Source organism: Barbatula barbatula (assembly GCF_947034865.1).
Source record: "Barbatula barbatula genome assembly, chromosome: 13".
NCBI classification, from domain to species: Eukaryota; Metazoa; Chordata; class Actinopteri; order Cypriniformes; family Nemacheilidae; genus Barbatula; species Barbatula barbatula.
This window is the reverse complement of record NC_136776.1, coordinates 18,835,697-18,851,403: the sequence shown is the minus strand read 5'-3', so window position 1 is coordinate 18,851,403 and position 15,707 is coordinate 18,835,697.

Genomic DNA, 15,707 nt, shown 5'->3' with positions numbered 1-15,707 from the left:
ACAGGACTAAGATGTCGTCACGTTTTCGCTTCTTTGCCCAAGGAGATAACATATTTACGAAACACGCTCTGTAGAGAAGTTTGTCCGTTTAGGGCTACTGTAGAAACAACATGGCCAATTGCATGAGAGGGGACCCGCGGTGTACAGTATGTAGATAGAAATAGCTCATTCTAATGTTCTAATAACATAACGCTTCATTGTGTAAGGTCTTAATACACCTCTGAAGACATAGTTATGTATATTATTATATTTAGTTTCTTTCAATAGATCCTCCAAAAAACATACCTTGGGCCTTTAATTGTCATTTCAGCTAACAACAGTCCAGAGAAACAGTGTTTTCAAACTTTTTATGGGTTAAGTACACGGCGTAGCTGATGTTAGAATAGAAGAATGCAGGAGGAAAGCTACGAAAACTCCTTAAGTTCTCGTTCTCTTTTAGTCTCTCTTTCCCTCCCACAACACCTGCTCAGACTCTCATTTCAAACCGCTCAGCTGCGGGAGCATTCTTTGACCAAATAAATCTGTGGAATCAAACGTAACTCCCACTCCCAGACCACCAGGTCGAGCCTGGAGAACACAATATATGCTACAGATCGCTATTTAACCCATATTGACCCTAACTCGCAATTATATCTTTTGAAAGATTTGATGTGTTTTCCAATGTGTGCTGTTTTTAATTTTAGATAAAGCTCCAGCATCATCATTGGGTCGCTTTTGGGCTCCTCCTTCGGTTCTTCGCTAAGATATTTTCTCAAGATTCAGAATGGACACATTGCTTTTCAGAGACATAAACTGTATACCTCCACCGCTAGACATTGAAAAAAAGGTTTATAGCAAAACGAATGTTCTTGAATTTGTTTTGCAGATCTATACATAATATGTAAAACCGAGCATGTTTTTATTACATTTAACAATTAAATTGCCATTTCCGCATATAAATTCATACTGGTTTAAGTTTATCCAAAGGACACTCTTACACCACAGACAACCATTGAATTGTGAATCATTCCTCTAAAAATTATTCATTTTGTGACATTCATTTTGAGTACTCTGCAAAAATGACCTTTTACTGTATCTGCTGCATTCAAATAGTTGTTTCTGTTTCGAGAAAGTCAGACCAAGCAAAACCAGCTTTACTTTAGTACTTTTTTACCAAGCCAGGGTTCACATTGACAGTCTCAAATTACAGAAGTAATGGCATTGCTAGACCCAAACCCAACGACAGAAAGATGAAATGGAACTTACCTCCGATTTTTGTGACTCATGTGCATGTGAAATAGACGCCCGCAACACCATTTGACTGAAAGAAGTCTGTTAACCCCTGTTCTCTAGCTGACTCTACCAGACAACTGTGTCCAGCTTTGCTTGACAAAAGGAGATAGCTGTGAATTAAAGCACATGACAACAGCTGTCTTTTAAAGAATCGGCACTTTGATTAGGGCCGGTTTGTAGTTAGGCGATGTTCTCTAATTCCTACATATCGGGGAAGGGCGGGTGGAGAAAAAAAGCCCAAGAAACACAGTAACATGCACTCGTATACTCACACTGACATTTATACACATTCAGATGCTTTGACAACATATGTCGTCTTTGGCTAGTGTCCCATATTCTCTTGTGGTCAGTTACACTGTGCAGTCTACGGTAAGGCCCATAAATTGATCGGATACTTTGTCACATATACAAAAGACGAATTTACAAGTGTACCTGCATCATGCAATGAAATTTCAATCCACGTGGCACTGATTTTGAAGAAAGCTACGTTTTTGGTCATAGTAAAATGTTATTTTCTATAGTAGCTGTAATGTACTACACATGACTACATAACTCCAGTTAAATCCAAATGACATCAGCTGGTTGTAAGTCATTACAAAAGTTAAATTAGTCCTAAGAAAAGCTCAAGTATAATTTGTATTCAAGTGGCAGTTATACAGCTGTGACAAATCTGCATTACATTTAATTCAATTATGATTTAAAAGGATACATATTGACATAATATACTGTATAATTATATAAATTATATTATAAATAAAGATATTTTATACAATGGACAAAGTACCAAGTGCAAGGCAAATTAGCATTTTTGTCCATTGTAGAAAATCTCGGTTGTTCCTAGTTGAGAAAATTGTAGATTTTGTAAATACATAAAAAATAATAATCAATATTTATAAAATAGAATAAAATAGAAAATATGTAAATGTAAATAAAATAGTATTGTAATAGTATTAATAGTATTGTTATATTATATAATACATTTATTTTAACAATTTAAATTCTACTTTCATTTATTTTTATCATTCAAATATATTACTACTTTATAAGATTTTAATGTTTCTACCACACCCAATTTGCTGCACTTAACAAAATAAAACTGTTTAGAAAAACTACTCTCCCTCTCCCTCTCCCTCTCTCTCTCTCTCTCTCTCTCTCTCTCTCTCAATCTCCCTCTCTCTCTCTCTCTCTCTCTCTCTCTCTCTCTCTCTCAATCTCCCTCTCTCTCTCTCTCTCTCGCTCTCTCTCTCTCTCTCTCTCTCTCTCTCTCTCTCTCCCTCTCTCTCTCTCTCTCCCTCTCTCTCCCTCTCTCCCTCTCTCCCTCTCTCTCCCTCCCTCTCCCTCTCCCTCTCCCTCTCCCTCTCCCTCTCCCTCTCCCTTTCCCTCTCCCTCTCTCTCTCCCTCTCTCTCTCTCTCTCTCTCTATATATATATATATATATATATATATACAGTATATACAATCTGCACATACTGTATATATAACTATACTATCCCCATAGTAAAACTGCACACCCCTCAAACTCTAGAAGCCCTTCAAGGTTTTTTGAGCGTGCAAATTCTACTTTGTTTCTGTCGAATATTTTTGTGCAAGCAGCTGTTCAAATAGACAGCTGCCCGGGCCATTCATTTCAAATGGCAGTGATTACAAATCAAGCCAGTGTTGTCTTTGACTTGATCCATTGCTATTTCAACAAGTAATCCTCTGTATCATGCTCTCACGAGCACGCTTGCAATCACACAACCGTTCTTGCGCGCTTAGCCATTAATAAGTTCATCGACCAAATATGATGCGTGATATTTTAATCACGTTGTAAGACATAACAAGCATATTTTCTAAAGACAATAGGGTCTACGCTACAGCAGCATGGCACCGGATTTGGGATGTAACTAGACAGAAAATCCACCAGGAGCCACGTAATCTCTCCCTCAATGTTCTTCGCATTTCTTCCATATCCCTCTGAATGAAAAAACGCCACCGGCGAAAGCCCTCGGCGGGACAGCAAGGCATTTCTAAAACATTGTGTTGATCTCCTTGTGGCCGTGACTGGGCACAATAATACATATATGCACACATAAAGCTGAACACATGCACACAAACATATTTGCGTACGCATTCACGCGCAAACACACCCACAATCCCCACAGCTGTTTCTCGCCCGCTCTGCATGCAGCAGGTGTAGGGCTGGACCTTGAGTGGGAGTGGACGAGACGTTTTTGGAGAACAGATTTGCTATTGTTTCAGCTATGCGCTCTGTCCCGCGATGTGACTGGAAAATTGTATCATGTTCTTTCTGCTTGGTGTAATGCAAGCACACAGCTGCGGAGCAAAGTTCGCGGTGATTCTAGTTCATTCTTGTCTTCTAGAAAGCCCCTTGGGACTTCGGCACCTTGTTGAATTCTGAACTTTAAGTCTTTCAAAGGTTATCAGTTGTGTTGCGATCGCCTACTTTCCATAGTCGTAGCCCCCCGCCCTACAATTTAAAAAGAAATGTAATCAAACACACACTCTCTTTTCCATTGCAACGTTGGCTTGACAGTGGTGAAGCAGGAATAGTAGTCATACTGTTATTAGCCTCATCCTTCCATTGAACTATTAAAATGTCTTGGCAGAGTTCAATGCAAACTCATAGATATGACATAGATAATACTGGGAATGGTACTCCACGCTTGCCCTTGTTTTTTTTACTTAGATTCACATTATTAGCAAGGGAATATCAAAATCTAGTCACTGCTGTATAGTCTTCATGAAAACTTCTCATTGCATTTGGTCTATATTTGTGTATTGATGCTATTGTGAGTTGTAGCAAATGAATAGTAAAAATTGTAAATTCCTAAGCATGCAAATGAGACAATTCGATGCTAATGCTCATCTGTCATGCGTCATGTGAAGTAATGTCTAACATATGACTCTGATTGTCTTGGTATAGTAGAGACAAATGAATAACACATCCACAGTTAGATAGTCCAAGCAGATGTGATAGAAAACAAAAAAATAGGCCCCTCGGCACCTGTTATTATTTAAAAGGAATGTATGGACGTGCAAAAATTAAGGAAAACAGAGCAGCGGTGACATCACCGTTTTGAAAGTGGGCTAGGACGGGAGGGGTTGTTGGTGGGGTCTGTTCGGGGCTCGCTCGCCCGTCGGTTTGAGTGCAGGAAACTGCGAAAGCAGGAATTTGAGCTCAGGAACTCAGCAGCCATGTTTGAAAGATTTAGGCAAACAATCTAAAGCTGGAAGTGACCGGCGTGTCAGCCTCTCTGGCTCCTGGTGTTATTAGACATGAGCTGGGGAAGATTAAATGAAAATGTTGATGTGGATCTTCTCATTTCACGTTGTAACTGTTAACATTAGGTAATGAGTCCTGCGAGAGCACGTTATGTTACGTTATGTGGTTCTACCACATAAGTCATCGTGGTGAGGGGGTTTCTTTAATTACCTGAACGAACGGTCTATAAAATGTAAACTGTCTCTATAGAAACACAGCTATTAACCATCTTTGATGAAATCCAACTGTACTTAAGAAGTAATTATCTATGCAAGAGGGTTTAGCGTTAGGAGAGGAACTGCAGGAACACAAAAATAGGCCATCTAGCATATTCAGTGGATCAACAGCCTAATATCCAATGGGCCACGGAGATCCTTCTGAGCCCCCAACGTGGAGCTTTTGAAGAAGGCAACTAATCATTTCTGTATGAGCTCATGTGTTGCCAAACGCAAGAGCATTTATCTTCACATCTTTTATCTTCTCTGTTTACAGCTGGCGGATTCGGAGAGCCTTTGTAATGTACTGTCGTGGTGCGACATTCATCTCCCAAGTTCACAATTAAAACCCACTGCTTGCAGGCTGAGGAGAACATAGAGGAACGCTCAATGTGAGCCAGCTGCGAACATCACACCGACAAGGAGCGAACGCCCCCCGCAAGAGCATAAGCGAAAAGCGAACATCTTCTTTCTTCTCCAGGGCAGGGGAAAGTATTGCAATGAGCTGTGGAGGAAGGTGGGGTTTTGGGGGGGCTTTGAATTTGCAGAGGAGCCTTTGTGCCAAGATCACAACCAGATGTTCCGAGAGCGTCCAAACAGGAATGAGTGCATGTCTACAATTTGAGCAATTTGTCAGATTTAAGGGTTCACCCCAATACCACCTGATAGACAAATAAAATCCCCCCCACGCTCACGCAATAATTCGAAACACGCTGGCACCCCCCAAGACAAACCTCAAACGTGCATTGAACTGTAGACACGTGAATCATTGAATCTGCGTAATTTGAAATGGATTCAAAATGTTCATCAGTCTTTCTCTCATTCTGGGTCTCTTTGGAGCCGAGATGATGAAATCCGTTCAACATTCGGACTCTTTAAATCCATCACATGGCACATTCACAAAAAAAGCCTTGAACCAAAACAAAATTATGAATAAATAAACATGAGCTACAGCCAGTTAATCCCTCTGGTGGCACGTCGTAAATCCAGCCTCAATTTTTTGGCCTTGAAATAATTTTTGCCACACACATGCACTGTTCCATTGCTTATATAATCTTTCTGAAGGAATACAGTTGCAGTGCATAAGGCTCATATTGTCGAGTTAATGATGATAAAAATTTTGTCCATGTGTGTTGGCACTATAAAGTCTGGATGGTTCACCCAAAAAATTTAAATCATAATTGTGTCGCCCTCGTGTCGTTCAAAACCTGAATATGACTCTGGGAAACACAAAAGAAAATAAATGTCTCATCATTGGTTTCGGGTCCATACAAAGAAAGTCAATGATGTCCAGTGTTGTTTCTTGAAAATATCTGAAAAACACATTAACTCATAGATGTTCGGAATGACATGACATTACTATCTAAGGATTGGTATTTGGATTATCATGACTGCCTTAAGTGTTCGTGAGAGAATGTCAAAACTAGATTCCTTGAAAATCTTGAGAAACGCTTGGCTTTGTGAAACGTCTGATGTTGTGTTGCAATGCGGCTGCTAAAGCACTTGGATGAGAATCCTAAATTGCAGCCTGAATATCTTTTAGCATATATACATTTGTTCACAGTTTACAGTAACTGTTTTGCAGTTTATATTTCTCTCCTCAACAAACATAGTTTGAATCTGTATGTTAAATCATTCATCTATTATACTGCAGTTTCAATTGATCACTGTAAAATGTAGTGATGTCGTTTATTTTGCGCTTGTATCTTTAACTGGATTTATTGCACTGTAAATGCAGTAGGCTGTATGAGGATTTAAACAGCCGTAAGAATGGGTTCCATTGGCATACGCTCATTTTCCGCTCACATGTGTGTATGTCTGTGCATGTTTATGCTATTATGTGTATGTTTTTAGTGTTTGGAGCCAGATCATTTTTTATTGCTCAATAGTCGCTCTTTTTGTAGCTCTGAAGATTTATGGAAGTATCAAGTTTTTCTTCTATTACATGTAGATATGAAGTGTTCTTATAAAAATCTCTGGAGTTTGTTTGCAGACGTTGGTACTCAACAATTCAGATCTCATTGGTGACCTTCAACTGAGGCACTTCCTTTCCTTAGTGTTGTTCTCAGACACATAGGCAAGCTTTGTTTTCTAAAGACAAGAGAACCTATGAACATAGGCGTTGGCCAAGCATGACTACATAAAACGTGTGTGGTCAGATGTCCGTGTATGCATGGGTGCATTCCGGGCAAAACGTGAAGAACATTCATTTGTCGGCGTTTGCATATGCAGCATACCACTGTGTCCATGAGGACTGAGAGCAGCTGACTGGTACCATCTGTGGGGTAAGCCTCCGCCACCCACTGTCGCTTCAAGGCCCCGTCTAATTGCCCCACAGGGGCTGGGGTTTTTGCCGGATGAATTCATTGGCCAATCACTACCTCACCAGAATCTCAGAGTAACTCTCTTTGCTTCGGAGGCTGTTGTCAGTACCGCAAAGGCAAACTCATTTTAAATCAGAGCCTTGTGTATCTTTGTCAATAGTGGCTTTCCTAAACCCATAGAGTACAGTTGTTGTCCCACAATTTACTTTTCGTTGGGTTGGCTTCCCACACGTTGGCGGACAGATCTTCACCAGAACCGTCACTTTACCTCAATTCAAAACCATCTCATATTTTATGGCCCTGGCAGATGTGAACATACATTATGGACATACTGTAGGGTCAGGATGTAGTATTACGGTAACTGTTCTTTAGGTAAGCTAGTCGTTTTTTCCACCGTGTAAAACTAAACCTGTTAACCTTCCCAGAGGAAAAAGTTATTGCTCAGGGGTTGTTCGTGTGTGTGTGTTTATGTCATTATGTGTATGATTTTATGTGCTTTGAACCCGTTCCAAAAGAAAGTTTTATTGCTCAGTGGTTGCTCTTTGGTTGCTCAGGAGCTTTTATTGAGCACTTGGTTATGTTTCATTAAAGTATCAACCTTGTCGGACTTTACTTCTTAAATTCCTTTGGAGAAACAATAGTAGAGATCTCGTTTGATATTTTTACATTGGGTTGACTTTCAACTCGACAGGCGCTTGTGTGTTGCCGTCCTGGGCAGCAACATATTGGCATGTCCTTTCTTGATGATTCATCTTATTAGCAACACAACCGCGACGTCTGTATTAGCTTCCCAGCCTCCGCCTCTCAGACTGAAAAGTGTAGTGCACGGCCCACCAGCACCTATAAAGAGAGGCTATGATTACTAATAACGGTTAATTAGCCTTGTCAGAGTTTCTCTGTGAAACAGGAAGGGGGAGGGGACAGCAACAAAAGACCCACTATGGATGAAGTCTTCTCTGACCTTTTGCTGGACGTTTACACAGATTGTGTGAAGCACTTCTTTAGATTCCATCTCTTTGTGTAATGCAACTTTGACTGGGAATTAAAAATCTATTACATAAATTAATGCATTAGCTAACATTGACTAACAATAAACAAGACTTCTCCAGTATTAGTTCTTAGGTTCAGCATTTACTAATAAATTTTTTAAATCAAAAGTTGTATTTGTCATATAGGTACCATGAACTAACATAAGGAATTGTGTACATTTAAGGAAGTGGTCAATTTATATGAATTCGTATGATGTGAATCGTAAAACCGTGATTAAATGCGATACTGGAGCCCCTCCCCTAACTCCACCCCTAAAACTACCGTCACTGGCGCGAAAGCAAATCGTACTGAAATGTCTGAATGAGATCGTACAATATCATACAAATCAGCCCCCTCATAAAATAGTTATAAATTCACAGTGAGGTCGTGTCGGCGTACTAACGTTAACATTTAGTTTTTATTTATTTTGTTGTATATATTAATGAGAGTAAAGTACCTTTTGATGTTTGCATCAAATAAATACATTTAGGTGGCATGGGAATGTTTCAGTGGCTTAAAAAACCCCACAAATAAAATGACATTTTCATTATGCAGTTTTATTGTAAATATTTTATGTCATTTAATTTACACTCCAGAACTTTGACCAGGAATTGCGACATTATTTTACATACATCCTTGAATCAGCTTTGATAAATTAGTCCAATTATTTCATCTTAAATTAGTCTGTTTCTGTTCATATTGGATATCGTATAAGCAGTCACCTCCAGTAATGAAGCCCTTCAGAGCAGCTGACCTGAGCTCTGCTTATAAAGTGATTTTACGCCGGCACAAAGAAGAGAAGTCATGAGGCTGTATGTGTTAGTAATTTAAAGTTGTGGGGGTCTAACTCCCACAATGCACCGGCAAATTCCTTTAACATATGGCACGTCAGGAAAGGGGTGGTTGACCTCTGGCCTCCCAAGAGACTCTTGAGACGGCCTAGTCAGTCTGCAGAAGAGATCTAGCTGAATGTGCACGGCAAGACCGCCTATAACTGCTATAACAATTACTTTCCAACTTCTTACCTTTCCCCTAAAATCTCATTCGATGTCTTCACAGCTCTCTCACAAAGAGAATTTGCTGCCTTTTTGTAGTCCCCTTGCATTTTTTTTTCGCTTTCCCGTACGATACATCATTTCGACACATGTGATCCATTAAGGTAAAGCAGAGAGAAAGCACAGGAAACAATCTTTCTGAAAACGTGTTAGCCTCGTTTCAACTGTTTCCAGAGGCTGAGAATCCCCCCCACCCTCCCTGTATTTCCTCTCAATATGATGATTTTGAGCATTTAAAAAAACAGCAGTTCAGATGTTGAAGAATGGCAGTCACGGATGAATGCTTTCTGATTTGATTTTGATTATAAACAAATCAGGCATCTAATGATTTAAAATGACTTTGCGATTGAGTTTTCCTTGAATCTTTTGTGGTCCTAGACATATTAGACCTTCTGCCAATAGATTCCTTTTGATCAAAAACAAAGTTCATAGTGTTTTAAATCATGCGCTGTATTGGTGCGTTTGTTTTTTGTAAAGATTCAAAGCGTTAAGATGTGGATTTAAATGTTGGTTAGTAAGCAAGCACTTTATTTTATACGTGATATTTTGAAAAATGTCAATTTCAAAATATGTAAATATTGTCATTTGAATGTATATTTTCATTTCAAATCTCTCTCAATATTAAATATAGATGTAAATATTGGTATGTAAATTAAATAATAAATAAATATTATTGAGAACATATTATTTGAGAGCATATTGAGTACAATCATTAAGTTCTTCTTTTGAGGAAAAAAAGACCGAACTGAATCTTGATTCGCTCTTCATTTAATCTGATGGTTATCTTTGAGAAACAACTGATACGTTAAAGAGATCTCCGGTTATTCTTAAAACAACTAAGAGATCCGTGATTTTTCCTTTATACGGGATGCGTCCACCACAACATAACCAATCCAACACAACTCTTGTCATCAGCAGTTACAGATCGAATTTCAAGCCTTCCAACAGGTGCACTTCCAAAACTCAAGCGGAGATCTCTAATTGATGGCTCTCACCATATCAAAGGGTGGACAAATAGCAGCTCAGGGAAGTCCTCTGAAGTTGATAGATCCACAGGGTGGTAGAGAAAGGGTCTTGAGGGTCAGGGTCAAGAGAAGGGGACGCATCCAAAGTCTTCATTGATGAAATGAAAGAAGTTGTGTTTGAGAACTGCTAGGCCAAGCCCTGAGGGGGTAAAGATGCTCAGGAGGTTGGTTGTGGGGTGTGAATGGGACAGCTGCGTCGAGGAGAATAGGAGGTCTCATTGTGTCCATGCAGCTAATAAAAATCTGCGACCAATTATTGCGAGTCTGTCCCACAAGTGGAATTCCTGAGGACTTTTAGCAAGGAGGTTCAACGGGGGGAGGTGGAGATCTTTTTTTCTTTTCGATCACACAGATGGTGGGTCGGGAAGCCCCCATCTTCCTTTAAAAAATCAAATTGTACTCATATATACTGTAGATCACTTTGCAAGATGTTTTAACACTGGTCTGAAGTGGTCTATAGATATATGTACTGTGTAAAGCCACCGAAAACATGAAGAGACCATTGTAAATGTTCGTTTAATCATCATTTCTAGATGTATTGTGGCCAGTCCGGAGTCTGATGAATTTCAACAAAATCAAATCTCAGGGGTGACAAAGTCATGCGATAGCAACGTGAAAATCTGACAGCCAGACAATATCACATACATGTTTTTGTGCTTTTCCTTAGTACATATTACTGTTGTATTGGCTAAAAGTGAAAATTAACTTGTTTTATTTGCAGTAAATTTGAGGTCAGAAAAAACAAAGAGCGTCATATCTATTATTTTGACCTATTTTTCCTATTGCTAAATAAATGCAAATATAAACAATATTTTTATTTGAAATTTGGAAGAAATATTGTTAGTAGTTCACTAACAAAAATTATGATTTTACCTAACACACACACATATATATATATATATATATATACAGTATTTTTTCGTCAAAGCATTTCATACTAGTTGTATATACTATGGAGGTAATAATATCAAAGTCTCACTGTACGATAATACCTTAGTATAAAGTCCACAGTAAAATCTTTATTGCAATATTTAAAATGACAAATGATGACTTGGAATTGTACTATAAGCATCCTCTTTTCTTTATCCTCTAATCATAACTGTTGCTGAAAGAGGTATGAGTTATAGTATGAGATGGGTCAAATTACCTAAAAATATAAAATAAAACAATTGCACCAGATGGACCTTGCCAAAGGTCATTTTTTCTAACATTCCCTATGTTAGGCCCGGAAGATCGTTTCATACAGTCATGTAACCACGATAATATTAAGACAATTTTGCTATTGCGATAACACGATATTGATAATATTGTTACATCCCTAGTATATAGTATATTTATATATATGCTATAACATGTAATAAAACGTTTTATATATCATTTAAATTTGAGTGACTTGTAATCCAATTTGATTTAACTAAGCAATGCAAGTCAGGTTTTGAACTTAAAAGAAGTAGGTTTTCTAGTATATATAAACTAGGTATTGAAGACATTTTTCAATGTTTGAAACAACTTTAATGCACCGTCTTGATCGATAGATATAAAACAAGCTTTTTGAATTCAAACATTCTTCACACAATCTCTCAAGGTTTTCTAACACTAACAGTGTGGTCAGTACAGATTTGAACGTCTCTGTCATGTGTTGTCCGATGTTGGCCTGAATGATGTGTGTTTATTCATGTGCTAGGCATTAAAAGTTAATTGCTGTTAACAGCCCCAGCTTTAAGTATAGCCTTGTTAAGTATACTTTACATTCTTAAAAGAGATTTATCATCTTCGACAGGCAAAATTGGAATAATCGAAATTCTTGTTAGAATTGTGTTTATTACATTTTCCTTTGGTTACTATTATAATATTAAAACGCCTCTGAATTCATTTTCTTGTACCAACTGAAATTTCCCATTTTGTGTCATGGCACTATGACTATGACAAATTCCTGAATGCATTTCAATCCAATGCTTAATGAAGTTATGTAGTCTATGTTTGGTCACTTTCTAGTAACTAACCGTGAAATAAGAGCTTTCCTCTAAGTAATGACAACCTTATCATATCATCATAACCAAAGGAAAGGTCCAGCGTGCATTCGTTTTACCCCAAGCTCCGCTCACACGGTAAACCTTGTTTCCATACCGTGATCCAAGGCTAATTGGAGAATTTCAGGCAAGGTATGTTGTGTGTGACCTTTGACCCGGCGGGGGCTGGGCATATTATTGAATAGGTATAGAATGACTGAGCCTCCAATGACCTCGCTCCAACCTTTTCCCTTCGGTCCCACATGGTTGCCAATAGCGATGGCTTCGGTTGATCTACACCTGTCAAAGCAAGACTTTGACTAAAGACTTGCAGCTTGGGAAGAGGAAACCAAAACAAAAAAGGGAGAGAATGGAAAAACAAAGCATTCATGTTGAAGAAAGCGTCGTTTCAAAACAGAAATGCATGACTAGTCGGCAGAAACACATTCATTACACATGTGTATCTTTACGCCTGTTCACTTTCTGTACACTTGTTTTGTGTGTTTGATTTCAGAGTCGGAATGTGTCATCTTTTGAGATATAAAATACATGTTCTACCTCAGCAGGTAAGTATAGCCGATAAAAGCCAACAGTTTTGAGGAGCAAAAAGCTGAGGTGTTGTGTCCGAGAACTGTTTGGTGTTGTAACGGTATGACGTGTCTTTCAATAGCTTCTGGCGTGTTTTTGAGAAGGGGTGTTCTTTGAAAACCCGGGCAGTTGAATGATGACTTGGGCTCTTTCAACACTAGACAGAGCTTCCTCTCTCCTCGTGAATTTCTTGACACATTTCATTCTCAAACTTTTTCCCGTTGAAGTGCGTTTTAAAGGCAACAAGTTGACTGTAGCAATGCTAGATTTAAAGGGATAGTTTACCCAAAAATTTCAATTCTGTCATCATTTACTCATCCTCATGTCATTTCAAACCTGTATGACTTTCTTTCTCCCACAGAACACAACAGAAGATATTTTGAAGAATGTTGGTAACCAAATAACGGCAGTACCCATTGACTTCCATTGGTCCATACAATAGAAGTGAATGGGTACGCCATTGTTTGCGATGACATGAGGGCGAGTAAATGATGACAGAATTTTATTTTGGGGTGAACACAACTCCTTCCTGGTGGAACATTCTTCCTAATGCGGTCCGGTCAACCACATCTCTCACAACCTTCAAAAAACTACTTAAAACACACCTCTTCTGTGAATACTTGACAGACAAATGATGAAAAAAAAACACTAACCCTCTTCTTTCAACAGGCAGTGGTCTAGCTTTGTTGAAACTAGTAATTTTGTATTAGCACCTATCGTACTATTACTCTTATATGACATATCGCTTATTGCTCCCTGAACTCTTTGTAAGTCGCTTTGGATAAAAAAAGCTAAATGACTAAATGTAAACAATCCCTTTAAATGTGTAAAAAACACATACAAAAATTGTTAGTTTGTCTTGTCCTTTGTGTTTGTCTTTGTAAAAAAAGTATACAACTCAAAACGTCTTGCTTGGAACGCATTGGGTTTTGGACCTAGAAGTAGACCAGGAAGCTAACAAGCCCCTTCGTTGGGATAACATAAGTGGCCTCCTTGTAAAAAGCCAATAATCCTTACAGTTCTGGTTGAGTAGTTTAAGACCCCCCTTGATCTTTGGGAGGATGGGAGTCGAGCATTCCAATCCCAACTATCCCCTTCGGCAATCCCTGTTGAAGGCAGACAAATTTGGCCCAGATCTTTTTCCTGCAGGAGTTTTATTCGCGTTGAAAAGAGGTTATGAAAATAACTTTCTCTCCTTTGTCGAAGTCGGGGATGGGCTAGAAGGTTTGGGGGGAGTGTTTTACATAGGCTGAGCTTACAGTCGGACTGAGTGTCTTCAACGGGAAGCTGCCGTTTCTTCTCATCTGCTTCTTTGTTCGTTTCAGTAAACCTTAACAATTCAGCATTTTTCGTCTTTCAGACGAGTCGAAAAGTGGTGGGGGTTACCTGTTAACAGTTGTGCTTTTATTCAAGGCACCCCAGGGAAGCAGCGAGCACGGCCCGCTTGTACTTGAAGACTTGGCCGTGGAGCCAGAGACACATCTGGTCCTTTTGAAAAGTGCAGATGTTGCTTGCAAGCATCTCTTCCATACAGTCCGCCTGGAAGAGTATGAGACACGAAATAATGAGCAGTTTTCTCACAACTGTCTGGATAAAGATGAGGCTGATTTGAGCTATTCTATGTAGCTTTAACTGGAATAGTTAAAGTTTGATCTGTAGGCCTAACAAACTGGGCGAATAGTGATGCACTGAAAAGTTAAAAGTTTCAACAGTCTTTTCGTGTAAACTGGTTTTGAAAAGTTTAGAAAGACTTCTCAGCATATACATGGCATACATCCAGTTAGGTTCCTGTAACAAATTGGAGGGATTGTTTGCCACCTTCAACCATAGCTGAAGCTGCTTTATGCTGGTTTACTAAATATGTCTTTCTAGTTAAACGGAGAGTTCACCCAAAAATTATTTATGCACTGCAAGTTGTAAGCAGTTTCGCTCTGTTCAACACAAACAAAGAAATATGGAAGAATGTTCATAACCAGAGTTCTGGGGCACCATTGACTACCATTGTAAACTTTTGTACTATGGTAGTCAATGGTGCCCCAGTACTGTTTGCTGTCAGTTCTTCAAAATATATTTCTTTGTGTTCAGCAGAACTATTACTTTAAATCCCAATGTTGACAAAAGGGGATTTTTTCATGTGTTGTTTTGGTGAAGGACATCATTCCAACTACTTGTAATGATCTTAGTCTGAGAAATCCCAGTCTGTTATTAAAATCTAAAGTCATCCAGTTGAGACTCACTCATCGAGTTCATCTGCTAGCCATCACCTGCGTCATTCAACAAGTACAGTACACTCAAAACCGCAACCTTGCCAAAACAGTTTTTATGTTACAATTATTTTTGGCTCTGGCTTTGACCACGTGACTCTGTTTTCATCAGCCTTTATACTTAAATAAACGGCAGGTTTCTAGGCAGAAGAGAGATGATGAAGGTGCCACTTGACGTCTACAGACCTGATGGAAAAACAACGTACACGTACGCTCAGACTCAGAGTGATGTTCCGGGTGTTGTTTGAGAGAGAGAGACACGGTTCCCTAGAGAGCCATGAAAGCAAGATTGTGCCTTTTCCTCCCGGTCTAGTCCAGACAGAAGGGCCCGTCTGGAATGCAATGTGTTGGCCATCTGCAGACGGATGTTCATAGCTGCTCTCCAAAGACCAAACACTCGCCCGCGAAAGGCAACATCTGAACGCTGGATGGTGGCAGCTGCCCAATTTTGTCGTTTTCTTGCCAGAGGAAAGTTTTATTGCAGAGAGGTTGCTCTTTTAGAGCTCTGGGGACTTTATTAAGTTCCTAATTATGTTTCATTAGATGTATTAAAAATTCTGATCTAAAATTCCTTTTGTGAAATAAATTAGACACAGTTGAGACTATTGTTTACCTAAAGAGCTTTTCAATTTATACGGATAGCTCATTGACTTTCGATTGT